Below are 27,573 nucleotides of genomic sequence, written 5' to 3'. Positions count from 1 at the left end.
ATTGCTCCATCCATTCAGGCCCTATTTCCCAATGGCAGAACAACTAGTCTTCCTCTGCAAACTCCAGCATTCCTCTGGGGCCAATTTAAAAAAGCTTGGGACTTCAAAATGCACGGGCACACTTTTCTTTATAAAGAACAGCTTTTGGGTAAGCAGCATTGTGAAAGGGACTGAATTTATAAATCCACACAAAAGCCATGTATTTCTTTTGAGACAGATCAACTCACACACTTTGTCTTCTGATTCACTGTGTGTGCTATCTGGTCTACAATGTAGACAGTTCCCTAGGTCAGAAAATGCATCTGCTCATGAACAGACAGAAATGGCAATGTTCTTAACACTTGTCTTAGATGAGAAGTCTGCTTACATGCTCACAATAAAACAAGGAAGCAATTTTTGACTCTAGTCAAGAAGCTTCTGGAATCTTTTTTCCAACACAAATGTTTCTCATTTAGTCCAAGCTCTGTTTCAATTACACGCCAAGAAAAGACAAAGAAAAACCCCCTCTACCACCTACTCCTGCCTTCACGAAAACATTATAAATTATCTTTATTACATCACATAGAAAAGTCATCTCACATAAGGTAAATTGTTGACAAATGGTTACAGCAGCCGTTTTCTGGACAATTGCTGTATTCGTAGGTGTTCTTCTGCTCACCTGCCAGGCCCTGGCCTTATCTCTCTCAAGAAAACAGCATGGAAATGAGCATCCCTGTCTGAAGCCTTTGACATTCATTTCTAAAGAATTGTCATGAACATCAACATCAAAAGACAACTCCTTTGTTTTTTTTTGTTTTTTTTTTTTTGAGACAGAGTCTCGCTCTGTCGCCCAGGCTGGAGTGCAGTGGTGCAATCTCAGCTCACTGCAAGCTCCGCCTCCCGGGTTCATGCCATTCTCCTGCCTCAGCCTCCAAAGTAGCTGGGACTACAGGCGCCCGCCACCACACCCGGCTAATTTTTTGTATTTTTAGTACAGACAGGGTTTCACCTTGTTGGCCAGGATGGTCTCAATCTCCTGACCCTGTGATCCGCCTGCCTTGGCCTCCCAAAGTGCTGGGATTACAGGCATGAGCCACCACGCCCAGCCGACAACTCCTTTGTAACATTAAATAATTTCAGAAATGAAAACTGACTGGCTGGAGTGTCTTAACATCTTAACTTTCCCCAGCTTAGTAAATCCCAGCTGTGCGGGGGATGTCAGTAATTTAACTTTCACACGGACCCCACAGCCAACACCCTTGTCATCATTCTGTTGCAGGCATTTCAAAGAAGTTTAAATCAGCATGCTATACCCTCTGGCTCATTTCCTAGTTTAGGTCAACTCTTAGGTGGCAATGCTTAAGCTCTGAGGGTCCCACACCAAAATGAGGCCTGCTCCAAAATTTATTTTGGAAATTTATTTAATAAATTTATTTTTAAAATTTATTTAATAAATTAAATTTATTTAAGCCTTCGCAACAGCTTTCCAATTTACACCAAAAGGACGGAAGGAAAACTTAAGGGTCTGGATTATTAAAAGCTAGACAACCTTTATTATTGTTGTTTATTCTTTCTACGGCTCTGCCTGGTGATAAGTGTGTGAACTTACCCAAGACTATGCCAAGGATGTGTCTTTTCTGCTCCAACCAGAAATTTTAGATGCAGAAGGAACTTTGGAGATCTGCCCCGCAGGGATTATAAAATTATCTGGCCAAAACTCCACAAAGGACTAAAGGGGTGTGCCACCTGACACTAGGGAAGCCATTCACAGCAAGTCTGAGGTTTCCTTCCTTTATGAAGTTCTGTGTTCTAGCTTAAATTCATGTCATGCAAATTTTGCAATTATTCAATATGTGCATGCTTTTTTTCACACTAATTTTTTTTTGAGACAGAATCTCACTCTGTCACCCAGGCTGGAGTGCAATGGCACAATCTCAGCTCACTGCAACCTCTACCTTTTGGCGATTCTCTTGCCTCAGTCTCTCGAGTAGCTGGGATTACAGGCATGCACCACCATGCACAGATAATTTTGTATTTTTAGTAGAGACGAGGTTTTGCCATGTTGGCCGGGCTGGTCTCGAACTCCTGACCTCAGGTGATCCACCCACCTCGACCTCCCAAAGTGCTGGAATTACAGGCGTGAGCCACCACAGTCAGCCTTAAAATAATCTCTTGTCTTCCATATTACCTGAGTAAAATTAAGGCTCCAATAAGATATCTTAGGTTTATCCTGTGGTTTCACAAATCCAGGCTCACCACTTAGCACTTCACCCCTATCTGGGAAGCAAAAATTTTGTCTCTCTCCTTCTCCTACAGACAATAACCTACTGCTCAATTATGTTTGGTGACCTGACCAAAAGACTTGGAGGCAGGCCAAGGCACAGAACCCAGAACTCCGGCCTCCTGGTGTAGGGCTCTTTGCCACTTTACATCCATCCAGTTCACAGGCACCCACAGCCATTCCGTAACTCATAAAGCAATGGTCAACTTTAAAATCTGCCCACACATCTCTACATTGAGGGAGGTTTAGTTTGGTGAGTGTCCTCCCCCAAGCTTGAGGCAAGGCTCACAAAACGGAGGGCTAATTCTTCACTGGCTTTCAGAATGCTGAGATCTCATTGGCTTTTGGAATATTTTGACAACTTCCCCACCCACTGGGCACTTTGTCCCCATTCACAGCCATTTGCAAAAATTAAAAGTACAAGCTGCTTAGTGGAGACAAGGTCAGAGCCAGTATCATCAGCATCCCAGATCTGAAAATAAAACCAAAATCAAATCTCCTTAGGGGAAAACTGTCAACCCAAACACAAGACGGTTTAACACAGAACTGTGTTGACCACTTTCCTATCAACAGGCTTTCAGCCAGTGTTACCTACTGGAAGGGCTACAGTAAATACTAAATATCTCAGCTGTGCATTTTATATTCCAAAGCAAAAGGAGAAAAGGGATCATGCTAATATAAAAGCTGTGTTTACAAATTCCCAGGGGCATCATAAGTCCTCTAAAGCAACGGTTCTCAACAAGGAGCAATTTCACCCCACAGGGAACATTTGGCAATGTCTGGAGACATTTTTGGCTATCACACCTGAAAGGGGGTGGGGATGCTAGTGGCACCTACTGGGTAGAGAGGCCAGGGATGCTGCTAAACACCCTACGATGCACAGGCCAGCCCCACACAACAAAGAATCATCCAGCCCCAAATGGCAACAGTGCTGAGGACTGAGAAAGCCTAAAATGCAGGAAGCAGGAAGCAGGAAGAAGACTAGAACAAAGTCACGAGTCCTAGTTCGTTCTCTGATAGGCTTCTCGGTCCGGACATACCACCGGACCTTCCTGGGTCTCTGGTTCATTGTCACTAAACAGAGAGGTTGGCCTATTTCGGAGGTTTTGCAACCCCTAGACTGAGTTCAACCACTCATTAATTATCCAGGGCTTAAAGTACGGCTGCTCTCCAGGCTGGCAGCCGCTGCCTCTCATCATACCTCCCCTGATCAGGGGGCATTTCCCACCAGTTCTCTCAAAGCCCCATCACATTTCCTCTGGAAAAGGGAGCAATGCTAAAAGCAACTTCTTTCTCCTTATCACCAGCCACCACGCCAGTCCCTCGCGACCTCCCAGTCCACAGGAAGGAGACACAAGGAGTTCCTGGACTCTACAAACTCCTTCCAATCCTAAAACCTATGATTCTATTCAGCCAACAAACTAAGGACAGACATGGAAGCTTCATTTCCAATTCTATGTTCTGCTCTGCAGAAGTGCATAAGCAGAAGAGAAAAAAATGCTTTACAATAAAATTAAAAACCAGCACAGCTGCAACTGCCTTCAATGTACATGTAAGAATTTTCCATTTTCATAATACTTTGCAACCATAAAATCAGCTCACTACCCCATCTTAGGGGACAGACTTAGTATTAAAGCCATTGTTTCATGGATAGAGAAAATGTGCTACCACCTTGCCATTCCCAAAACCTTCTCAATTGGCTCCAGCTGTTTACACAGCTCCATGGAAGACAACAACTTAGCTGAGAGGCTAAACCCCTCCACACACAACCCGATAGTTTCGAGAACGACAGAACACGGGGACTGTTTTACATGTAAAATTTTCACATTCAGGAAAAGGAATACAACTGGCCTGACTAGGAGAGAGGATTACAGTTTTCACTGCCTCCATACAATTATCATCACACTCATTCTCTGAAAGAGTCGGAGACAGAACCACTTCCCCAGCCGCACCGCACAGGAATCCCATTATCACACACCAAGCCACGGATTCTCCAGGTGGCAAGCTGGGATAGGGGGGCTAGGCCAAAGGGAGAGTAAGCGATAACTCCCAGCAAAGAGAGAGAACCAGAGGAATCTTCCAAGGCTAAAAGGAAACAGCACATACTGCTGCTGCCAAGTAGAAGAACTAAAGGGCTTAACATATTTCATTTGCCTTAAAAACAAAAACCAAAAAAAAAAAAAAAAAAAAAAAAAGCGCGCTCACCACAAGTTTCCCAAGTACATGCATTATCCATTAGAGCAAATGAGAGAGGAAATCTAAAGATCATTTAAGGGGGGAAAAAAGACTACTGAAAACTCTGAGTAATCACACATGCACCTCCATAGTGCCCATGGGCAACAGAGGGTTAACATCCCAGGGCAAAGTTTCCTCTCAGCAAGTACAAATCCGAAATCATCATAAAGATGCTGAGTGATTTAGTCATGAGCCCTCCCCTCAGCCATCAGAAGGAATGGCAAAAATGCAGAGTGAGTGCTAGGAGCCAGAACAATTTCATTTTCCTCCTAATTGTGCAAAGAATTTGCATTTAAAATGAGCACTTCAAGAATGCCCGATAGCTGGCTGCTAACATGAACAAGAATAAAAGTGATCCATCACCCAACAACACCAAAATTTTTTGCAATTATTTAATTGCAAAAAAAGTATTTGGGTACCCTAGTAGACTGAAGAACAGTTCTGGCTAATTACCTCTCACAAGTCAGGTGTCAGATTAACTTTTTTTTTTTTTTTTAATATACTTTAAGTTCTAGGGTACATGTGCACAATCTGCAGGTTTGATATATAGGCATACATGTGTTATGTTGGTTTGCTGCACCCATCAACTCATCATTTACGTTAGGTATTTCTCCTAATGCTATCCCTCCCCACTCCCCCGATCCCACAACAGGCCCCAGTGTGTGATGTTCCCCTTCCTGTGTCCAAGTGTTCTCATTGTTCAATTCCCACCTATGAGTGAGAACATGTAGTGTTTGGTTTTCTGTCCTTGCGATAGTTTGCTGAGAATGATGGTTTCCAGCTTCATCCATGTCCCTGCAAAGGACATGAACTCATCCTTTTTTATGGCTGCATAGTATTCCATGGTGTATATGTGCCACATTTTCTTAATCCAGTCCATCACTGATAGACATTTGGGTTGGTTCCAAGTCTTTGCTATTGTGAATAGTGCCACAATAAACATACGTTTGTGTGTGTCTTCATAGTAGCATGATTTATAATCCTTTGCATATACCCAGTGATGGGATTGCTGGGTCAAATGCTATTTCTAGTTCTAGATCCTTGAGGAATTGCCACACTGTCTTCCACAATGGTTGAACTAATTTCATTCCCACCAACAGTGTAAAAACATTCCTATTTCTTCACATCCTCTCCAGCATCTGTTGTTTCCTGGTTTTTATTTGTTTGTTTTTTTTTTTGAGACGGAGTCTCGCTCTGTTGCCCAGGCTGGAGTGCAGTGGCGCGATCTCAGCTCACTGCATGCTCTGCCTCCCAGGTTCACGCCATTCTCCCACCTCAGCCTCCCGAGTAGCTGGGACTACTGGTGCCCACCACCATGCCTGGATATTTTTTTTTGTATTTTTAGTAGAGACGGGGTTTCACCGTGTTAGCCAGGATGGTCTCGATCTCCTGACCTCGTGATCCATCCATCTCGGCGTCGCAAAGTGCTGGGATTACAGGCGTGAGGCACCGGGCCGGCCTGTTTCCTGACTTTTTAATGATCGCCATTCTAACTGGCGTGAGATGGTATCTCATTGTGGTTTTCATTTACATTTCTCCAGATTAACTCTTAAAAATGCACTCACATCGCATTAACAAAGGTAACATGGAAACAAGGTACCTTCTTGGTGGCTAGGCTTCCCTAGAATCAAACTTTTATGCTTTCTACATCATTTCAGATTTACAAGCTAAGTGAAATAGAGAAATCAATCAGGAAATGAAGACCTGTCAATTAACAACAACGGTTCTCACCACTCATATCCAAAACACAGAACTGCAGTTTGACTTTTGAAGGGAGGAAGAGATCCAGAAGGGAACACAGAGGTGGGGGGACGGTCAGAAAGTGGGAAGTCAGTGGGTGGCTGTAGCCTTGCTCTGTAAGAGGGACAGTTTCAAGAGCTTCATGAAAGACACAAGAGCCTTTTATCTTCTTTCCTCACTAATAAAATTAAAGGGTGAAAATATACACTAGAAAAACATCCAAAGAAGTTCAGAAAAGGGCTGCCAGAGGCAGGGGGGTTGGGGGAAAGGCAAGAGGCGCCCCTACTCTGACGGGGAATAAGTACCCCCGTGGCCACGGCCATCAGCCAGCTGCTCAGCAAAGAGGGAGCTCTAGAGAGTCTGGCGCTGTCCTTAGTGTCTCCTTCCACATCCTCCTCCCTATGGGGGTGGCAGCTGTGCGGTCAGGAGAGATTTTCCCCAGAACCAGACAATTTCCTAACAAGGGCATTTTCATTAAAGATGAGACACAAGGCAATGAACGAGGGAAAGAGAAATGGCCAGAGGATGCTGTCCAGCCTGCATGTGGGTCTCATTCCCACCAGAGCCTCACACCACACTGGTTCTGGTTCCGGAAGGGAAGCCCAGAGCCCAGCTGGCAAGAGCCACACCCACAGCGCCAGGCCATTTCCTCCAGCTCTGGTAGCTCATTACTCAGCCTATAGCACTACCTCACTTGTCTCCTAAAAACAGGGGTCCCCTCTGGCTAACCAGACTTCCCTCCATCCCCAAGATGCTAACATGCCTGGCACACTCTCAGCCTGGGAATCTGGACCCTGAGGGTCCAGGGAAGATGAATCACTGGTTAAAAACCAGGAACCCAAGAGTAGTGCTGGTTTCCAAAACAGATGGCCCTAACAATGTGTCCAGCCAGTTTCCTCAAGTGGACAGCCCACGGGCCTTTCAGAAGACCCAGGCAGGGGGCCAACTGTGGACAGCACAAAGCAAAGTACATGTTTCCTGGTCCTCTCCTGGGGGCTTCTGTGAAGCAGCCCACACTGGTGCTCCTTCTTCCATCATTTAGTTTATTATTTTTATTTATTTATTTTTTATGTTTATTTATTTATGTTTTTGAGACAGAGCCTTGCTTTGTGGCCCAGGCTGCAGCGCAGTGGCGCAATCTCGGCTCACTGCAACCTCCGCCTTCCGGGTTCAAGCAATTCTCCTGCCTCAGCCCCCAAGTAGGTGGGACTACAGGCACCTGCCACCACGCCCGGCTAATTTTTGTATTTTGTATTTTTAGTAGAGACGGGGTTTCACCATATCGGCCAGGCTGGTCTTGTGATCCACCTGCCTCAGCCTCCCAAAGTGCTGGGATTACAGGCGTGAGCCACCACGCCCGGCCTAGTTAAAGTACAGACAGATATAGCCCTTCCTCCTGACTCCAACAATGAGAAGTTAAATGTCCCAGGCCATGACTTCCTCAGCTTGGATAGGGTCTAGCCAACAGCTGGTCACTCTGCGCTCACCAGGCCACTCTTGAGCCAGCAGCAATTTCTGTGAGTGATCCTGTGCATGCTCTTCCCCTTGCATGGAGTAGGCGCCTTTTACCTGTTGGCCTTGCTCTCATCCTTCAAGCCCTCGCTGAAATGTCGACTCTTTAGAGACCATCCAAAACAACTGCTTCCTCTCCCTCTAACACACCTTGCTTGTCTTATTTCTGCTCTCACCCCTAGGGCCTGAGCCAGAGCCTGGCCCGCAGTGATGCTCAGTAACTATTTACTCAATAAATGAATGCACTAGGAAAAGCAAAGCAAACACATCTAAATACTACGTCTAGGTATAAACCCATCTGTGTTGAAGACATAAATAACATTATTCGTATTGCTCTATACATCACAGCCAGAGTCTGGAAACTGCCTACATACCTACGTACAGAAGAACAGGTACATAATATGAACAAAATGAATGAGTACCATATTACGATGAGAATGACAGACCCACAACTCACACGAAGATGGAGACAAATCTCACAAACATCATGTTGAACAAAACCAGAAACAAGAGGACACACTGGGCAGGTCCATTTACACTAAGTTCAAAAACAGGCAAAACTGGCCAGACGCGGTGGCTCACGCCTGTAATTCCAGCATTTTGGGAGGCCGACGCAGGCGGATCACGAGGGAGTTCGAGACCAGCCTGGCCGATATGGTGAAACCCCGTCTCTACTAAAAAATACAAAAATTAGCCCGGCATGGTAGCGTGTGCCTGTAGTCCCTGCTACTTGGGAGTCTGAGGCAGGAGAATCACTGGAACCTGGGAGGCAGAGGTTGCAGTGAGCTGACATTGCGCCACTGTACTCCAGCCTAGGCGACAGAGCGAGACTCTGTCTCAAAAATAAAATAAAATAAAATAAAATAAACACACACACACACAAGTAAAACTAAGTCGAGATTATGACTGTGGGAAGGCGGTGCACCAGCAGGGGTATCGGGGGCTTCTGAAATACTGATCAGGTTATTTCCTGAGCTGGATGCAGGTTACACAGGTGAGTTCAGTTTGTGAAAATTCATCAAATCGTCCAGTTATGATTTGTGTTCATTTCTCTATGCTCTATTTCAACAAAACTTCATTGCAAAGAGAGAAAACATATCTGAAATAAACATGGAATTCTTATTTTTCTTAATAAAGCCAGCTAAAGATTCCTGTCCATCATGAGGACTGGCACCTGACATAGAGCTTCCCTTGGATGAGTGGCACACAACACCTGCCTCTTCACACAAGACCACGTGGCTAGTGCCGGGCACGGTGGCTCACACCTGTAATCCCAGCACTTTGGGAGGCCGAGGCGGGTGGATCACCTGAGGTTGGGAGTTTGACGCCAGCCTGACCAACATGGAGAAACCCCGTCTCTACTAAAAATACAAAGTAGCCAGGCGTGGTGGCACATGCCTGTAATCCCAGCTACTAGGGAAGCTGAGGCAGGAGAATTGCTTGAACCTGGAGGCGGAGGTTGCGGTGAGCTGAGATCATGCCATTGCACTCCAGCCTGGGCAACAAGAGCAAAACTCCATCTCAAGGAAAAAAAAAAAAAACCATGTGGCTAGTTATTCAGGTGAGGTGTGAACACATCAAATGCACCCCGAAGCTGAAACCTGCTAGGACACATGGCTGGCTGCTGCAATCTTCTTCCACCTTTGCAGTCCTAGAAAGTATAGGTCCTGATAAATATTAGTGGCTTTAAATGGAAACAGGTGGTAGGAATGTCACTGCCTGAGGCTGATGCAGCACCTTGGCAGACATCTGAAGCCGCAACTCTGCTCAGAGCCTACAGATTTGAGGTCCTGGATCACATCAGAGAGGGGGAGTAACAATCGTGGGTCACCTGCTGCCTCTTTCTAGCAATTTCTTCCTTTTAAATTATTTCATGAAAATTGATCATTCAAGGGGAAAATCCTCTCTGAGGTAGGGGGAAAAAACTACATGAGTAACAAAGCAATCGCTTTGGCTAAGCTTTGGCTCACTCCAAAGCTTAGGACCTCAGACACTAAGTGGCCCCAGGCCAACTGTGACCCAAAGAACAAGCCCCTGGAACAGGATCACATTCAGCAGGAGGAAAGAAAAACAACTAAAGCCTGCCCCAGGACACCTACTAAGACTCAACTCAAAGTTAGCAAGCAAAAGGGTTTGCATATTCTTTTGCACTAAAGGGCCCAAACAAGTGTTGGTTGGATGTTGTCAACCTGAAAAACAGAAGTTCAGACTTCACTTGCCTAGCACACCTGCACATGTTCATTCACACACTCATACACACAGGCATGCACACACTTTCCTACTCAAACTCCAGTAAATTTTCCTCTATCATAAATTTTTTACTTACTAGGACATTCAGGGCTTGAGGAATAGTATACAGGTATCGTTACTGATTTATAAGACACAGCCCCTTTTAAAATAAAGTGCATTCTTATTTTGTCATCCTATTCATATGTCTGCCCTGTGAGGTAGAAAGAGCAGCAAACTGATCTCCATTTTACTTTAAAAAAAAAAAAAAAAAAAGGCCGGGCGTGGTGGCTCACACCTGTAATCCCAGCACTTTGGGAGGCCAAGGCAGGTGGATCACAAGGTCAAGAGATCAAGACCACCCTGGCCAACATGGTGAAACCCTGTCTCTACTAAAAATACAAAAAATTAGCCAGGCTTGGTGGCAGGAACCTGTAGTCCCAGCTACTCAGGAGGCTGAGGCAGGAGAATAACTTGAACCCAGGAGGTGGAGGTTGCAGTGAGCCAAGATTGCGCCACTACACTCCAGCCTGGCGACAGAGTGAGACTCTGTCTCCAAAAAAAGAAAAAAAAAATAGAGTCTACTGCTTTCCACATAGAGCTAGTGCCACATAAACCAGCAGACCCCTAAATAGAGGTTTAGCCACTAATAACCTCCCCTCCTTAGGTTTTCTAGCCACCAGAGAGGAGGGCAGAGGTAGGAGAGGGATGCAAAAAGGAAGAAATGCTGATTAAGTAAGCCGGGACATGCAAGGAGAGTCGCACTCAAGCCCTGCATCATCCTTGAGTTTTTTATTTTTTCTTTTTGAGACAGAGTCTCGTTATGTTGCCCAGGTTGGAGTGCAGCAGTGCCACCATGGCTCACTGTAGCCTTGACCTCCTGGACTCAGGTGACCCTCCCACCTCAGCCTCCAGAGCAGCCGGGACTATAGGTGCGCACCATGACACCCAGCTAAATTTTTTTTTTTTTTTTTTGGAGAGACGAGGTTTCGCCATGTTCCCCAGGCTGCCCCCTCAAGAAGATACTTCTTAATCAAGTATCTTCAAGAGGAATCTCTCTCCCTCCTAGAGGTTTGTGAGACACTCCAGGAATGGCAAAGAAAAACCATGACCAACCAGCAACATCTCTTTATTAACAAGTAATCAATGTGCCATCTCTCATTAAGCCCAGCTCAGAATGAGAAATTGGAAAGGCACAAGGAGCCAAGTCGCCAATGTGAAAGAGACTCCAAATGTACTATTTCTAACACCCATCTCAAGGAATCAGGGAGAGGCGGCGGGCAGCAGGGGTGGAGGAGTGACCCCGCCTGACACTTAGCATGGAGAGACACTGGAAAAAAGGCCTGGGCACAAGAGTAAGCCTTGTCCCCACTGGTCATCGCTACATAAGCCCTGACTCCCACCAACGAGATGCCCACACCACTGCAGAGGTGGCGCTCTGAGAGCCACCAGCAATAAAGGCTCTATTGTTGACTCATACAAAAACTTCAGAATCCCAGGAAAGGGACGCCAAGGCCCAACAACTGTGGATGAGGGACCATTGACCAGACCTGACCATCATGTCGTTGTCAACTGAAAAACATTTTTTTCCAGTTTTCTGGCAGAGTTGCTTCCAAACCATCCCAAACTTCCAAAACATGGCTAATTATACAAGGTAAATAAGTCATGACAAGCAACACAAAGGAAAACCCGCAGGAATCCATTCTAGGTGCTCACGGCAGGAGGTGACACAGGAGAGGGGACCTGAAGCCAAGCAATGAACTGGGCAAAATGGGACTTCATGCTCCATCCAGCCCCCAGGACTCCCTCGCCTGCCAACCAGCTCCCACGCAGGTGCAGCATTTTTGCCTGTGCACCCTCTTGCACTCCTCCCCTTTGTCAAGTCCCTCTGCTGGCCGTGGCTTTATCATCTAGACATGTGGAAAACCCCAACACAAACCAGCCAGCTCCCTGCCTCGCCACCAGAACGCTGTCCCTCTCTCCCAGCAAGAACTCTCCCTGGGTCACTGGAAAAGGCACTTCTGCCACGGGAGGTCTGACCCCCAAGGAAGACGGGGCCCAATTCCTCTGCAGTCACCAGCCTCTGCTTTAAAGAATCTGCAGCTCAAAAACCTCCAAGAACCCCTGCTATGAACTCAATCATGTCCCTCCAAACTCTTATGCTGAAGCCCTAAACCCAAGGGGGATGGAGCTGGTGCCTTAGGGAGATAATTAGGTTTAGATGAGGTCATGACAGTGGAGCCTTCATGATGAGGTTAGTGCCCTGTTAAGAGGAGATGCCAGAGAGCCTGCCTGTGCATGCACGCTCGCACGCTCTCCCTCTCTCGCTCTGTCATGTGAAGACGTAGCCAGAAGGCAGCTGCCTGTAAACCAGGAAGAAGGCCCTCACCAGAACCCAATCATGCTAGCACCCTGATCTCAGACTTCCAGCCTCCAGAACCGTGAAAAAATTTCTATTGTTTAAGCCATCCAGTCCACAGCATTTTCCAACAGCAACCTGAGCTAATACCTTCCCCAGGGAGATTCCCCTTGACCAAGGGTAGACAGGGCCACAGGCAAACTAAACAGTGTGTCAAGCATTCACAGGTTGTAAAAAGTAGCTTGTGAGGCACGATGCCCTACTGTCAAATTCTCCCCCACCCTGAATTCCCCCATCCCACAGCTTGGTGGCCTAATGCCAGAATGTCAAGGAGCCCTGAACCGCCCCCCTTTTCTGCCATGGGGCAGCAGAATGAGACAGAGCCAGGGAGAACCTGTGCAGTGAGACAACGGATGGAAGAGTAAACCCCAGGAAACAGAAATGGCCACACAGCCTTTGTACTTGTAGTCTCGGGGAGATCAGAGCCTCTGAAAACATACTAACTATGTGACAAGCCCTCATTCCCAACCTCAACACTGGGAATCTAAAATTAGCCAGAGAAAGAGTCTACTCAGCTCTGTGTCTCCTACACAGGCCCTGAGAAGTGTCACTACCTCCTTTGGCAATAACTTGTCTTGGGAATGCTATAAATACTACCTAAGTCTACCCAATGTGAATTCTGAATACCAAGAATCATTTCAGGGTTTTCAGGCACTGGCTATGTGACAGGGGTGTCAAATTCAAAGTCGCCTGCACAAGACGCACACCCAGGGAACACATAAATCCCTCAGGTCCAGCCCTGCATTTTAAACGGTGGGGAGGACTCACTCAAGAGCACCTCCACCTTCCCTGTGGCTGAGGCTGCAGCTGCTACTGCTGCAGCTCTGAAGAGCCGATGAAACGCTTTTCACCTTTTGTCAAATTGCTAGGAAGTAGGAGGCTGAGAGAGATGAGAAGCTTCAGATTACAGAAAAGGACAAAAAGAAGTCTGGCCTTCTTGGATATTTAGATCTGACTCAGAGCTTTCCAGTGAAGAGGCCCTTGGAAAAGGAAGGCTGGAGAAGCAGCAGGTACTCCCCGCACGATCAGGGCTGTTACTTGTCACTTGTCCCCTTGGGGGCTTGATCCAGTAAGGTTCTTTTTTTTTTTTAAGAGTCTTACTCTGTCACCCAGCAGGTTAATAGATGTCTGTGGACTGAATTTCAGTTCTTTGGGTTTCTGGGGTTCACAACTGCAGACTCGTAACCCCCAGGAGCAGGGCTGGCTGCACTGGTCTGCAAAAGCAAAGTGTCAGCCAGACGCCCTGCACCTGGCCAAGATGTAAAGCTCAGGCACAGGGAACAGGTGGCGGCGGTAGAGAAGGGGTACTGGCTCGGAGGACAGGACGCTGGGGAATGGAGATGTGTGTCAGAGTCAAGAGAGATAGCAGAAGGGGACTGGAAAAGGGCCCATCAAGGCATATGGAGTCCCAGAGGCAAAAGGGAGAGAGGGTGTTAGAGGATGATAAGCAGTGACCCGTGATGGGCAGCCCCGAGCAGGGCACCTGGGAACAAACTGTAAGATTTGGCCACCAAAGGGTTGCTGGAGGCCTTCCAGAATGGCGCTCTGGCATAGTGGTAACTGCAGAAGTCGATGAGTAGGAACGAGGTATAGGTTACTCTTTCTAAAAGTCAACAGACAGCTCACAACCGACACTAGGCCAGTGGTCAAAAAAAACAAACAAAAACATTGCTCCCCATACATTGCGGTGCCCCAGTCTTTAACCAACCCCTGTGCTATCTGACTCCCACTGCGCTGTACCATCTTTTTGTCTTGGTTTATTCAGTCTCTCCCATCCCGAACACCCTCTCCCACTGGCTTTTTGACATTCTGCAGATTGCTGAAGGCGCGGCTGAAGTGCACCTCCAGGAACCCCTTCCTGAGTTCCCCATCACGTCCCCTCCATCGAGCACCTCTCTCCTCACCTGGAAACTGCAATATTGCTGACCTACACACTCCTGCAGGCAGAGTCGGGGACTCACTGCCTCTGTATCACTCTCAGGAGGCACCACAATCTTTTGCCCACGACAGACCCTCAAAAAGGAGGAGTCCATTGAATACAATGGTTCCCTTTAAAAATAGTTATTTATTTTTCTCCCTCCTTTGCTCAAATTCCTTGTGCTTAGTAACAGACATAACTGCCCACCACAAAACCCCTGTGTTCAGTATTTCACAAGTTTGACTCTGTCAGCCCCCCGGGGGGAGGAAAAGTGAGGAATAAGCTGTGTGGAGGGACCTGGGACTAGGGGAATGATAGTGTCTATCTCTTCTCTCCCCACCTGCCCCGATGTCACAGGGTCGGCAGAAGGGAGGCTCTTGGGAACAATGCTCTGGAAGCCATCCGAAAGAGTTCAGTCCCTGCTAGGCTACTCTGGGCCACTCTTCTAAAGGGCCGAGTGAAAGAAGCCAGTGTTCCAGGGTCTAAGGCAAACTAGGAGCTGGATCTATCTGCTCAAAACTAAACCCTCCCTCTTGCCCATGCTCTTGCCCTCTCCCTCACTCCCTGTGTTAAGCTGAAGTCCTATGGAGACAAGCCAGAAGGGGACTCACAGAAGGATGGGGCACAGGGTCCTGTGGTGTACCCCACTTCTTGATACACTTGCTCTAAGGCATCTGCCAGACATCCCACCCCTAATGACCAGACCTACAAATAATCCCATACCCCATGAGGGTGCCCCACCTGGCATCCCAAAGTTCTCACAGAGAACCAGCAGCCCTGCAGGAGACGGCTCTCAGGTCCCATTCATCCAAGCCCCAACCAGACCCCTCCAATGGGTCTGGAAGCAAAAGCACTGGGCATTAAAATGTCAGGGCCTGGCCTCCCTGGTGTGTGGGGCAGCAGTTGAAGCCTATTCTTGGGGTCCCGAAGTGCCCCCTCACCTCTTCCTTCCCTTTCTGCCTCCTGCCCACACAAACATTTGCTGGAGGACTGCTCTATAAACTGACATCAGTGGAAAAGAAACATCCGGAGTACAATCAGAGTTGAGTCATTAAACATCACAGAATCCCTTAGGGGAAGAAAAAGGCCAAAATGAGCCACTAAATGCTAGGGCTTCAAAACCCCAAAATAAAGCATGTCTACCACTGCTCTGAAGGGAGCATAGCGTGTGCCCGTCTCCTCTGAGCCACAGGGGCCCTTGCAGCAGGCAGCCACTCACACTCCCGCACAGGTGGCCAGGGGTCAGCCACTGGCACCTGGGGGTGGGCCTGGCCTGTGGACAATAGCAGCAAAACTGATTTTATCCACCTACCCACCGGCAGCTGCAGGAAGGGCTCACACTGTTTGCAAACCCTGAGAACTATCATTTTATGTCCTCCAAAACACTGAGGAGAAAGCAAACCAGCCACAGGAACCTAGACCCAAAGGGGAGAAGGTAAGTGAAAAACAGCCACACAGAAAACACAGAGAGAGGGATTCAATGCTGCCCGGACTTACTCAGTGCAGATGCTTTGCATCAGTTGCGTTTTTGTTGAATTCTCACACGGGGGGCTGATTCAAAGTACCACCAAAAAATAAATTCGAGGACAGCTGACTGTTCATTAAACAGGAAGGGACAAGAGGGAAACTTAGAACCAAGTTTCAATTACTCACACTACATAAAACCACCTCTCAGCAGCTGGTGCAATCAGTCAACAACATGAACCATGGCCAGGGGCAGATAAGCAGCTGGATCTGGGTAACTCTTCAAGAACTGCCCTCCCTCAGTCCCTGCTAGCAGTCAGGTAGCCCAGCACCTGCAAAGGAAGAAAGGGCCTTGTATTAGAGCACACTTTTGGCACCTGCCATGTGCAGATCATATTCTCATTAGCCAGTACTAGCTGCTTGTTTCTCTGAAGAACAAATGACAGGAGTCTATGCAGCTACTTTCCCATCCTACCTTTAGGATCCAAGTTAATATTCTACCAAAAAAAAAAAAAATAGGTTGACAATGCCAAATGGCCTCTCTCTCTGCACCATCAAATCTGCCCATCTCCCAAAATCTTTCTAGCCAACTGCATGCCCTTTTACCAATGAGCTGCTTTATTGTGTGTTCACCACTGGATCATCCAAATTTAGCAGCAAAAATGCAGCAAATCTAGTTAAACTTGAATTTCAGGTAAACCACAGATAATTCTGCAGTATAAGTATTTCCCATGCAGTCTTTGGAAGATACTTATACTATAAATGATAGACTGTTTATCTGAGATTTAATTCACCTGGGCAGCCTGTATTTTATCTGGCAACCCTGCTTCATCTTCATTCCAGAGAAAACACTAAATCCCAAGAACAGCTGGAAGCAAACTTCGAGAGCCCCCAGCTGCCAGCCCATTCTACACAGAGGATTAGGTAAAGCAGTACATTGGCCCCGCCACTCTGGGCAACAAGGACAGGCAGAAGGGAGCAGGAGGATTGCCTCCAAAGGAGAGGCAAGTCAAGTCCCTTCTCCTCTTAACTTATTGGGCTTAAAGTATCGACACAGAAAAATGTGAACTTAGAAAACAAATGCGGTATGATTCCACTGACTGAGGTACCTAGAGTAGTCAAAAATCACAAAGACAAAGTAGACTGGTGGTTGCCAAGGGCTGGAGGGAAGGAGGATAAGCAGTAATGGGCAGTTTCAGTTTTACAAGATGAAAGAGTTCTGGAGATGGATGGTGGTGATGCTGCCCAGCAATGTGAATGTACTTCATGCCACTCAACTATACACTTACAAATGGTTAAAGTAGTAAATTTCGTGTTATGTTCATTTTTACCATAATGTGTTTTTAAACGGTCGACTTCCTTCTCATTTCCAGTTTAGCCAGGTCTTTCTCTCTCGTGTCTAATTCATCTCTAACTTCATGGAATAGGTATCTACTAAGAACCTTACACAATGCAAAAGGAAATCAAATCAGCAGGATACAAATGAAATGCAAGGAAGGCCAGGGCGGAGGGAGGAGCAGGTTTGCAGCTAGGACGGACTTTTCGCAAGCCCGCCTGGCTCCTGTCTGTCTAGGCCTCAGGGCTCCCTGCAGAAGCACCCTCACAACCCCACTGTTCTTTCACCCTTGGTGCGTCCCAAGGGCCTTGGCATCACCCCATGCTCAGCTCTAAGAAATGATCCAGGACCAGAACCCCACAGGCAATGAAGCTTGTCTCCACAGGCGACAGGAAAGCCTCGGGGCTGGAGTATGCATGGTCTCTGCAGTTAGAATCACCCTTTGCCCAAGAATATCAACACGTACACACACACACACCCCTTTTGACTCTGGAGACCCCAAAGCAGGCATCAGGTCACATAAGTATACGATCTAAAACGGCAGGTCGTCTGCCTTGGAGGGTGTTTGACACAAAACAAGACTTGGGGCACTCTAGCGGCTTGATATGTACCATCAAAAGATAAAACAGAGTCAAAGGCAGAAAGCATTCGTGAAGCCCACGGACCTCTGCAAGGCCCAAAAGCTAGTTGAGGACAGCAGCAAAGGCTCCCTCACCACAGTTCTGGTCTATCCCTGGCAGGTAATCAGGGTTGTGGAGCCAATTCCTCTTTTCTTTTTTTGAGACGGAGTCTCACTCTGTCGCCCAGGCTGGATCGCAATGGCACAATCTCGGCTCACTGCAACTTCCGCCTCTGGGTTTAAGCGATTCTCCTGCCTCCGCCTCCTGAGTAACTGGGACTACAGGCACGCACCACCATGCCTAGCTAATTTTTTGTATTTTTAGTAGAGACGGGGTTTCACCCATGTTAGCCAGGATGGTCTAGATCTCCTGACCTTGTGATTCACCCGCCTCGGCCTCCCAAAGTGCTGGGATTACAAGTGTGAGTCACTGTGCCCAGCCCAGCCAACCCCTCTTAAGAATCCAGATTCTCCTCAGCAGCCCTTACTTGCCCACCCAACCCTGACCTGGCGAGACTGCCACAACTAGCCCCTCACACCATGCCCTAGACACATGGGGCAGTCTGCAGACACATGGGGCTAGCAGTGGGGCTGTGGTGCACACGGCCCTTAGAATCACATCAGTGTGCCCTGGTCCCTCCTGGACTCTGCTCTGGGTCTGCAGTAGTGCCCAGGAATCTTCAAATTTAGCAAGAACCAGGCAGGTCAGGCACAGTGGCTCACACCTATAATCCACTAAAGCACTCTCAGAGGCCAAGGTAGGACAATCACTTGAGGCCAGGAGTTCAAGACCAGCCTGGGCAACATAGCAAGACCTCATCTCTACCAAAAAAAAAAAGAGAGAGAACTCCAGGCAACTGTAAAGGCAGGGATCCTCAGACCATACATTAAAAGAACAAAAACGGAGAAACAACATTTGAGCTAAATATATATATAGATATATGGACCAGGCATGGTAGCTCATGCCTATAATCCCAACACTTTAGGAGGCTGAGGTAGAAGGACAGCTTGAGCCCAGGAGTTCGAGAGCAGCCTGGGCAATATTGCAAGATCTCATCTCTAAAAAATTAGCTAGCTAGGCATAGTAGCACACAGGAGCTAGTACTCAGCTACTCAGGAGGCTAAGGCAGGAGGATATCTTGAGCCCAAGAGGTGAAAGTTGCAGTGATCAGCGTTCATGCCACCGCACTCCAGCCCAGATGACAAAGTGAGACCCTGTCTCAAACACACACACACACAGACACACACACACACATACATACATACATACATACATACACACACGATGGGGGCCACTTAATGATGTAGGGCTATACTCACAGATGGTAGGTTAAAAAAAAGCTGAATCCCCAACTGTATCTCCTACAGGCGACTATCTATGTTGAATATGTATTTACATACAAGTTAAACTCGTGCCCAAGTTAACTAAAGGATAAGCTTTCTACAAACACGGTGACTCGGATACACCATCAGCTTCTGGATTTGCCTCCTGGCTCGGCTTCAGGTATCACACTCCAGTGCACAAGCAACAACAATTCCCCGCTCATGCTCCATTCAAGGGTAGGATCTAGTGGTTGGTGGGAGAAGAACGTTTCAGGCAAGGAGTATGAGTAAAAGCCACAAGGTGAAGACTACTGAGACACACACTGAGAGGCCGGCCTGGAAGCTGAGAGAGCCTGGAAGCCAGAGGAGAGATTCTGCAGGAGACGGCAGAAAACATTAGGAAAGTAAGTTGGGGTCCAGGTACGGGGGCAACTGAGAGCTACTGAAGGTTTGTGAGCAAGAGAGTGACAGTGGCAGAATTCCAGCAGGAGCCCAAATTCTTTTACAACCAGGACAGAGAAGAAACAGCAAGAAGGAAGCAAGGGAGTAGTCATGATTTCAGAAAATAAAGACAGAAAATCATGGAACCATGCATTTTTCATTGTGAATGCTAAGCCTGGAAATATGGCTACCTGCCAACTTTCTCTTGTCCTTTCTCTGCATAGCTTTGGCCAAGGTTTTGTTGTTGTTTTCTCAGACAGGGTTTGGCTCTGTCACCCAAACTGGGATGGAGTGGCTTGATCATAGCTCACTGCAGCCTCAACCTCCTTGGGCTCAAGCAGTCCTCCCACTTCAGCCTCCCAAGTCGCTGGGACTACAGGCCATGTCCAGCAATTTTTATTTTTATTTTTTTAACTCCTGGGCTCAAGCAACCCTCCTGTCTCGGCCTCCCAAAGTGCTGGGATTGCAAGGTGAGCCACCATACCATATCAGCCTGTTTTTAAAGGAGAATTTGGCACTCGGAGGACAGTGATTCTCAACACTAGAGCAGTCCTGATGCAAAAAGTGTTGCACAAGAATGTGTAAACTTTCCTGCCCTCTGCCAGCTCATCTACTGGGCTATCAAGCAACTACTGCAGCCCCAAGGATCTTAGCAGAGGAGAGAGGAACAGGAAGAAAGCTCTTCAGCATCAGGACCAAACTCTGACAAAGACCCTCCCCTAGAAACTAAAGATCTGGGTCATGCAGAAGACTTTTCAAGACGTACGCATGGAGGAATTACAGCCCCAGACACCCCTCCCCATACCACTCACCAATCCATTTGGGTCCCCTCCTCTTAAGACTTGCTGCATCGCCAGGGCTTCTGTTGACGAGTTAAGCCACTTCATTTCAGGTTTTGAAAACTAATGCTCTCTGACACGTTATGTCTCCTGCTGCCAAAGAGTTTAATACCCAGCATTCACTATTTTATATTAAAATCAGTTATCATTTTTACTACACATCAAAGCTCATTTCCCCATAAAACTGCAAAGCTGAGACCCCACTAAGGAGTGCAAAAGGAATAAGAAGCCAGTTGCCCTGCAAAATTATGCAACTAATGCCCTCTCTCTGAGGAAAAAAGAAGCCCCCTAGACAAATAAAGGAGAAACTCAAAGAGCACGCTCTATAGTAGTTTCCTCCTGATGGGATGAGCTACACTTTTAACATTTTAAACTAGGTCAGTACATGAGTTCTGATGTTGGGCTTTAAAAGAACTTGCTTGCTTCAGATTTGGGCTAACATAGTGAATCTAGAGACCGCTCTGTGAATTACTATTCCTAACAACCAAAGCTTATTTCTAACATTTTGTATCTCAGTTAAAACAAACCTCAGCATTTCTCTCTGTGATTAAAAATAAGCTACACCACAGGATTACAACGTCAATGTCTTTCCCTCCCCCTGCATGTCAAGTGTTCTCGCCCTTAAAAATAATAAACCCGGTATCTCTCTGTAATAAATAATTCCACACAGGTTTTAGAAAAGCAGCACATGACAGAGAGCGTACTGGAGGAGGAGCAAACACACAACAGAATAAACTGAATCCAGAAGTGAAGCTCATTCAGCCTGCCCAGTACAAGCCTAACTCTTTCCTCCCTGGATCCTTCTAATATGATCATGCATTTCTGTAACTACATTTGCAAATAAGTGACTCAATAACTGCTACCTAACTCTGTAAAGCATTGGGATGTACTTGTTCAAGAGCAGCTATATGGAATTAGGCCCTGACTGGGAATCCTGTCACTCCTCAGTGCTGTGGACTGGAGCCGATAGCACATAGATCACCCAAGCCTTCCCCAGGACAACTGAGAGGATCCAATGAAATCTAATGTAAGGAGGCACTATGCAGGCTCCCTGGGCCCAGTCAGAGCCATGCTGCTTCTGCTCCAAGTTCGTCTCCTAAATCCAAGGCGTTGGGGCCTGTTGGAAATACAGATTCCTGGGCTCCTCCTGGGAGGATTCTGCATCAGTGGCAGCCAGCCCTTGGCCAGCCTTTGGAAGCTCAGTCCTGGCCCACTCACAGTGAGGAATAGCCAAGTTCTATTCTGGTGTCACGAGCACCTCATTTGTAGCCTGTCAGACTGAGCAAGCCTAGGAATTGGCTTGTAATGGGACATAGCAGGAACAAAACCAGAAATGCACAAGAGTGAGTGGGGCGGGGCCGAGCACCCTTCATAGCCTCTGGGGATTTGGAACTCTGGAGAAAAGTTAACTCTGGGCCGGGCTAATCCTAGCACTTTGGGAGGCCAAGGCGGGCAGATCACGGGGTCAGGAGATCGAGACCATCCTGGCTAACTCGGCGAAACCCTGTCTCTACTAAAAATACAAAAAATTAGCCGGGTGTGGTGGCGGGTGCCCACAGTCCCAGCTACTCAGGAGGCTGAGGCAGGAGAATGGCGTGAACCCGGGAGGCGGAGCTTGCAGTGAGCAAGATCGCGCCATTGCACTCCAGCCTGGGCGACAGAGCGAGACTCCATCTCAAAAAAAAAAAAAAGTAAAGTTAACTCTGTCCAAGGAGCACTTTCAGGAGAAAGACTGAGCCTCAGAGATTTTGAAGTGTGAAGCATCCACCACTCCATTCCATTCACTTGTCTCACAGCTCAGCCACATGCTGTTTCCAAGTGCTCCTCCCAGCCTCTCCCACTGTGCAACCCACCCCAACGTTCTGGACCCACTACCTCGTAAAACTTTCCTTGGCCATCCAGGTCGAAACTACCTCTCTCACCTTAAACTCCTAACACACTTAGCACTAATACCAGCTTCCCAAGTTGCATTCATTCAAGTAGTGAATAGTTCCTAATTAAATAAATAAATAAATAAATAAATAAAGGCTTCTTGAACAAAGTCTGGGAAACCAAAGATTATGCAGCTATGCGTTCATTATGGAGATTAATTTATTAAAGGCCCCAAGAAGCCTTTAACAAATAAACTGTTTGATTTTGTTTGACCCAACATTTTCTAAACTCCACTGACCTAAAAACCCATTTGTTCAGGAAGCCCTATTAACTTCTTGCAGAACTGATGATCCACGTTAGAGTTTGGGAAACGCTGATCTATTCCATTCATCTAACAACTAATTATGCCATGTCTGGTTTGAATGGTTATTTAATCTTGTGTTCTTTAGCTCTGTGTGTATTTACATATTATCTTAAGTAGAATATTCATTTGAGCTAGGAGCACAACTTACATGTCTTTGAATACCCTACAGCCCCCAGTCCAGCCCTTGTAGAGATACTGAATACATTGTTTGATTTGAAAGTATTAGACCCAACGGTAAAAATCACAGATGTGTCTTAGAATACAAAAAAATGTTTAAAATCACAGCGATCACGTAAAGTTCCATTCATTTTTTTATATAAGAAAACTGAAGTCCAGAGATGTAAAACGGATCATCCAAAGTCACAAAAAAGTCAATAGTAGAACCATGACTAGAACCCAAGTGGTCTGACTCACTAGCTAATGTTCCTTCTGTGGTTTAAGTAAGCACTCTTCTAGACTCCAGCTGGTTTTCCAGCAGGTAAAGGAATCTAAGGTAGTCTAGTGATCTGAATACCACAGGCAGTAGGACAGAGGCATACCAATTACAAGGAATTAAAATACAAAAAGAAGACCCAAGCTCTGCTAAAATGGGAGTTAAGCGCTCAGAAGATTCCAGATGCTTATTAGGAGTTTAAGACTACAGAGCTTAAGCCGGGCGCGGTGGCTCGCACCTGTAATCCCAGCACTTTGGGGAGACAGGCGGATCACGAGGTCAGGAAATCCAGACCATCCTGGCTAACACGGTGAAACCCTGTCTCTACTTAAAAAATTAGCGGGGCGTGGGTGGCGGGCGCCTGTAGTCTCAGCTACTCTAGAGGCTGAGCCAGGAGAATGACGTGAACCCGGGAGGCGGAGCTTGCAGTGAGCGGAGATCGAGCCACTGCACTCCAGCCCGGGCGACAGTGAGAGACTGTCTCAAAAAAATAAAAATAAAAATAAATTTATACAAAAAAAAAAGACTACAGAGCTCAGTATCAAGAATATCAAGAAAGGGCCAGTAGGCGATGGCTCATGCCTGTAATCCCAGCACTTTGGGAGGATCCCTTGAGCCCAGGAGTTCGAGATCAGCCTAGGCAACACAGTGAGCCCTCATCTCTACTAGAAATTTAAAAATTAGCCGTGAGTGGTGGCATGTGCCTGTAGTTCCAGATACTTGGGAGGCTGAGGTGAAAGGATTCTTTGAGCCCAGGAAGTCGAGGGTGCAGTGAACTGTGATCGGGCCATTGCACTCCATCCTCTGTGACAGAGCAAGACCCTGTCTCCCCCAACACCCACCCTCAAAAAAAAAAAAAAAAAATCTAATACTGACATCTGTAATTTGTATAGCTGAATAAGACGCTTGACTGACTTATTGGAACATCACATTAATAGTTTCAGCATTTTACTTCTCAAACAGCTACATTTATGTTTACTTACACACTATGTAAGGCTTGATTATATTCAAACAAATGCTACTTAAGGGTGTGTGTGTGCACCAGTGTATTATGCATGTGAGTCACTGTTTGTTTCTAAAGAGTTCCATTGATGACACTGTGATACCTCTTATTCCTCCACCAGCATAAAAGTATCATGAGATAAACTCTAACATATATAGCATATACATTAGAGTTGCTTGGGGGCAGGAGAAAGGGAGTTGTTTTTTGCTAATACAGATTCAAGACCTCCAAAGGTGGAGGTGGAGGTGGAGGTGACTGTAAAGCCACAGGTGATTCCTATCCACTGGCAGGGATAAGAATGACTGCTCTGAAGGCCTGGGGTCAGCTGGGTCACACCTGCAGGTGCTGCAGCCTGGGCATTTCAACAGCTCCAGTTCTATCTTAAAGATCAATTCTGCCAGTAAGGCCTCCCTGACCCCTGGTATCCCCAAGCCTGGTATTCTCTCTCTTGCCCAGAACTTGACCTGGATAGCTGACACTGGGCATTTGCCTGGTAACTCCATGGTTATGATACATAATAACTGTAATTTTGTTAAAGCATAGTGGTTCTTTGTACTTTTAGTTCATCAGTAAGGCCCAGTGGCTCTCAACCAACCCCCAAACATACACATGCACCAACACTGCAGGTGACAGGCAATGCTGCACAACCCCACATGCCTTTGTCAGCATCCAACACCATATGCACCCCAGCAGCAGCTGGCTCTGCTTCTACCCCTCCTGCCGCACTCAGTAAAGCACTTTGGAATACATACATGGGAAAAGCAGTAATACAATAGTTGCCTTGCTGCCTTTTTCTAGTAAGTCATCCAAAAAGTTTAGAGCCTTAGCCAGTAATTAGAAGCAAATGACTTCAACACGCCTCACCATTGTTCATGACACAAGAGTGAGTCAGGACCGTGCGGTGAAGAACCACTGACAGCACCAGTTACTAACAGCCTTGTGCTGGTGCCGGAAATGGAGACAAAGGCAAAAGGACTAAGAAATGAAGGTTCTTTAGAAAGCAGACATATGGACCAATTCAAAATCTTCAAAGTCTACATTATTCCATTTTATAGGTTAAGTTATATGCTATGGGAGTATTCACAAATTTGGGAATTCACAAAAGCTCCAAGACAAAGGCCTATGCCGCTTCATGGAACTTACTTCTTACATAAGATTCAAACCACTGCATCCAGAGAATGAAGTCATCTGAAGATATGGTCCACATGGGATTTGTCACCTCCATGGAGACCAGTGACCTCACATCATCGAAGACCAAGGCCCATTTCTCAGATCTCCTCGTCCTGCCCTCTAAGCAGCATCCAGAATTACTAGCCTCACCCTCCTCCTCAATATTTCCCTGGCCTGCCTTCTCCCTCTCTGGCTTCTCAGACTTCTTTATAGGTTCAAACGGCTCCACCCCACCATTAGCTATTAAAATCCCTCCAAGGCTCACATCGGTAGGTGCTCAATAAAGGTTCTTGACTGGATGATAAACTGCTAACATCAATGAACTGCTAGAAAACAAATTCTCCCCTTTATTTGTTTTGAGACAGGGTCTTGCTCTGTCACCCAGGCAGGAGCAGAGTGGCACAATCATGGCTCACTGCCATGGGCTCAAGGGATCCTCCCACCTCAATGTCCCAAGTAGCTAGGACTACAGCCACATATCACCATGCCTGGCTAATTTTTTGTTTTCTGTAGAGACAGGGTTTCGCCGTTACCAAGGTTGATCTCAAATTCATGGGCTCAAGCAATCCTCTGTCCTCTGCCTCCCAAAGTGCTGGGATTATAAGCATGAACCACTGCATCTGGCTCAGACTCCCATTTTATACACACCCTACAGACTGAATCTCAGATTCTCTAATCAGCAGGTGAAATCAGGGAAAATGAGGGAGGAATGTCCATACCCTACTCTCATCTAATCTCTTTCCAATGCTCCTTTAATCTAAAGTTTGAAGTTCAGGAATTTTAATAGACGTTGATTGGGCCTCCTTTGAGGTAGCTGGGAATACAAATTGATGAAGAGGAAAAGAAATCTTCCTTTACAGCTTTAATAAAAAGCTCATTCATAGCCCAAAATACGTTCCTATTGCCCAAGTGTTAGTATTATAACAAAGATGCAGAACTTTTGCCAATTAATGTCAGTGTCCAACAGAAATTGTTAATGGTGATAAAACAAATTAAAGTTTTATATTAGAACCAGTTAAGGAAGCAGGAAGGGCACAAAAACCAAACACTGCTATCAGAAGACATAACAGAAGGCATTTATTAAACTGGATTGCCAAAGAATATAACAAATTTAATATTAAAATTATAACTACAGTAGTGTGAACAATGGCCCCCCAACAATATTCACACCCCAATCCTCAGAACCTGTGAATGGTATCTTACATGGCAAAAGGAACTTTGCAAACATGATTGAGGAGGATCTTGAGATGGGGAGATTAGTCTGGATTATCCAGGTGCACCTCGTGTAATCACAAAGGTCCTGAAAAGAGGGGAGGTAGGAGGACCAAAGTCAGAAGACAGGAGGTGGGACAGTGGAAGGACAGGTGAGAGAGAGCTTAGAAGATGTGGCACTGCTGGCTCGGAAGATGGAAGATAGGACCACTAGGCCAAGGACTGCAGGCGGCCTCAAGAAGCTGGAAAAAGCAAAGAAATGGATTCTCTCCTAGAGCCTCCAGAAAAATCACAGCCCTGCTGACAACTTGAGTTTAGGACTTCTGAACTCTAGAACCTAAGTTAATAAATGTGTGTTGCTTTAAGCTACTAAATGTGTAGTAATTTGCTACAGCAGCAAAATGTTTCTGTTTTGATTTTATTTTGAAGGTTGAGTATTAAAATACAGAGAAAGAAAAAACAATTTTTTTTTTCTATTATCTCACACAGTACACTCAATACTATACTTCTGGTCACCAAAATGTATGGGGATTTCTCCTCCCACAGCAACCTCACACAGCAACCAAGCAGTTTCCCAGGTGACTCTCCAGCAGATACCAGCTGGGTATCCTCTAATTTTTTTTTTTTTTTTTGAGACAGAGTCTCACTCTGTGCCCTGGCTGGAGTGCAACTGCGTAGTCTCGGCTCACTGCAACCTCCACCTCCCAGGTTCAAGCGATTCTCTTACCTCAGCCTCCCGAGTAGCTTGGATTACAGGCACGCACCACCACACCAGCTAATTTTTGTACTTTTAGTAGAGACGGGGTTTCACCATGTTGGCCAGGCTAGTCTGGAACCCTGACCTCAGGTGATCCACTCACCTCGGCCTTCCCAAGTGCTGGGATTACAGGCACGAGGCAACACACCAGGCCACATCCTCTAATTTAACTCAGTTCTGACACTATCCACCTGGACATGGTGTCGGAGTGGAGGGCTCAGTTCCACAAGACTGTCCCCTACAAGCCCCAGGTTGTGACCTGTGCTTCTGACCAACAGGCTGAACCCCATCCTTAGGTTCACTTAATTTGTTAGAACAACTCACAGCACTAAAGGAAACACTTCACTTGCCTTTACGCTTTTATTATTAACAACATTACCAAGCATAAAGATGGACAGCCAGATAGAAGAGATGCTTAGGGCGAGGTATG

The 27,573-nt window shown here is 46.5% G+C and overlaps 1 protein-coding gene across 25 annotated transcripts in view; it reads right to left on the bottom strand.

The window, feature by feature from the left end:
* Window positions 1-27,573, bottom strand: part of TLN2 (talin 2) — a 453,861-nt gene that overhangs the window by 374,636 nt on the left and 51,652 nt on the right. For 13 of the 25 annotated variants that reach the window (XR_008621180.2, XM_063597111.1, XM_063597116.1 and 10 more), the window contains exon 2: window positions 15,964-16,106. The exons of 8 other annotated variants lie outside the window; for them this stretch is intronic. The gene's annotated coding sequence lies outside the window, so the exon portion shown is untranslated. Of the gene's footprint in view, window positions 1-15,807; window positions 16,107-27,573 lie in introns of all 25 variants that reach the window. 4 more of the 25 variants (XM_063597112.1, XM_063597104.1, XM_063597109.1 and 1 more) reach the window with 1 other exon arrangement.

The sequence above is a fragment of the Pan paniscus genome, chromosome 16 (assembly GCF_029289425.2).
Source record: "Pan paniscus chromosome 16, NHGRI_mPanPan1-v2.0_pri, whole genome shotgun sequence".
NCBI classification, from domain to species: domain Eukaryota; kingdom Metazoa; phylum Chordata; class Mammalia; order Primates; family Hominidae; genus Pan; species Pan paniscus.
This window is presented reverse-complemented; position numbering and strand designations above follow the sequence as displayed.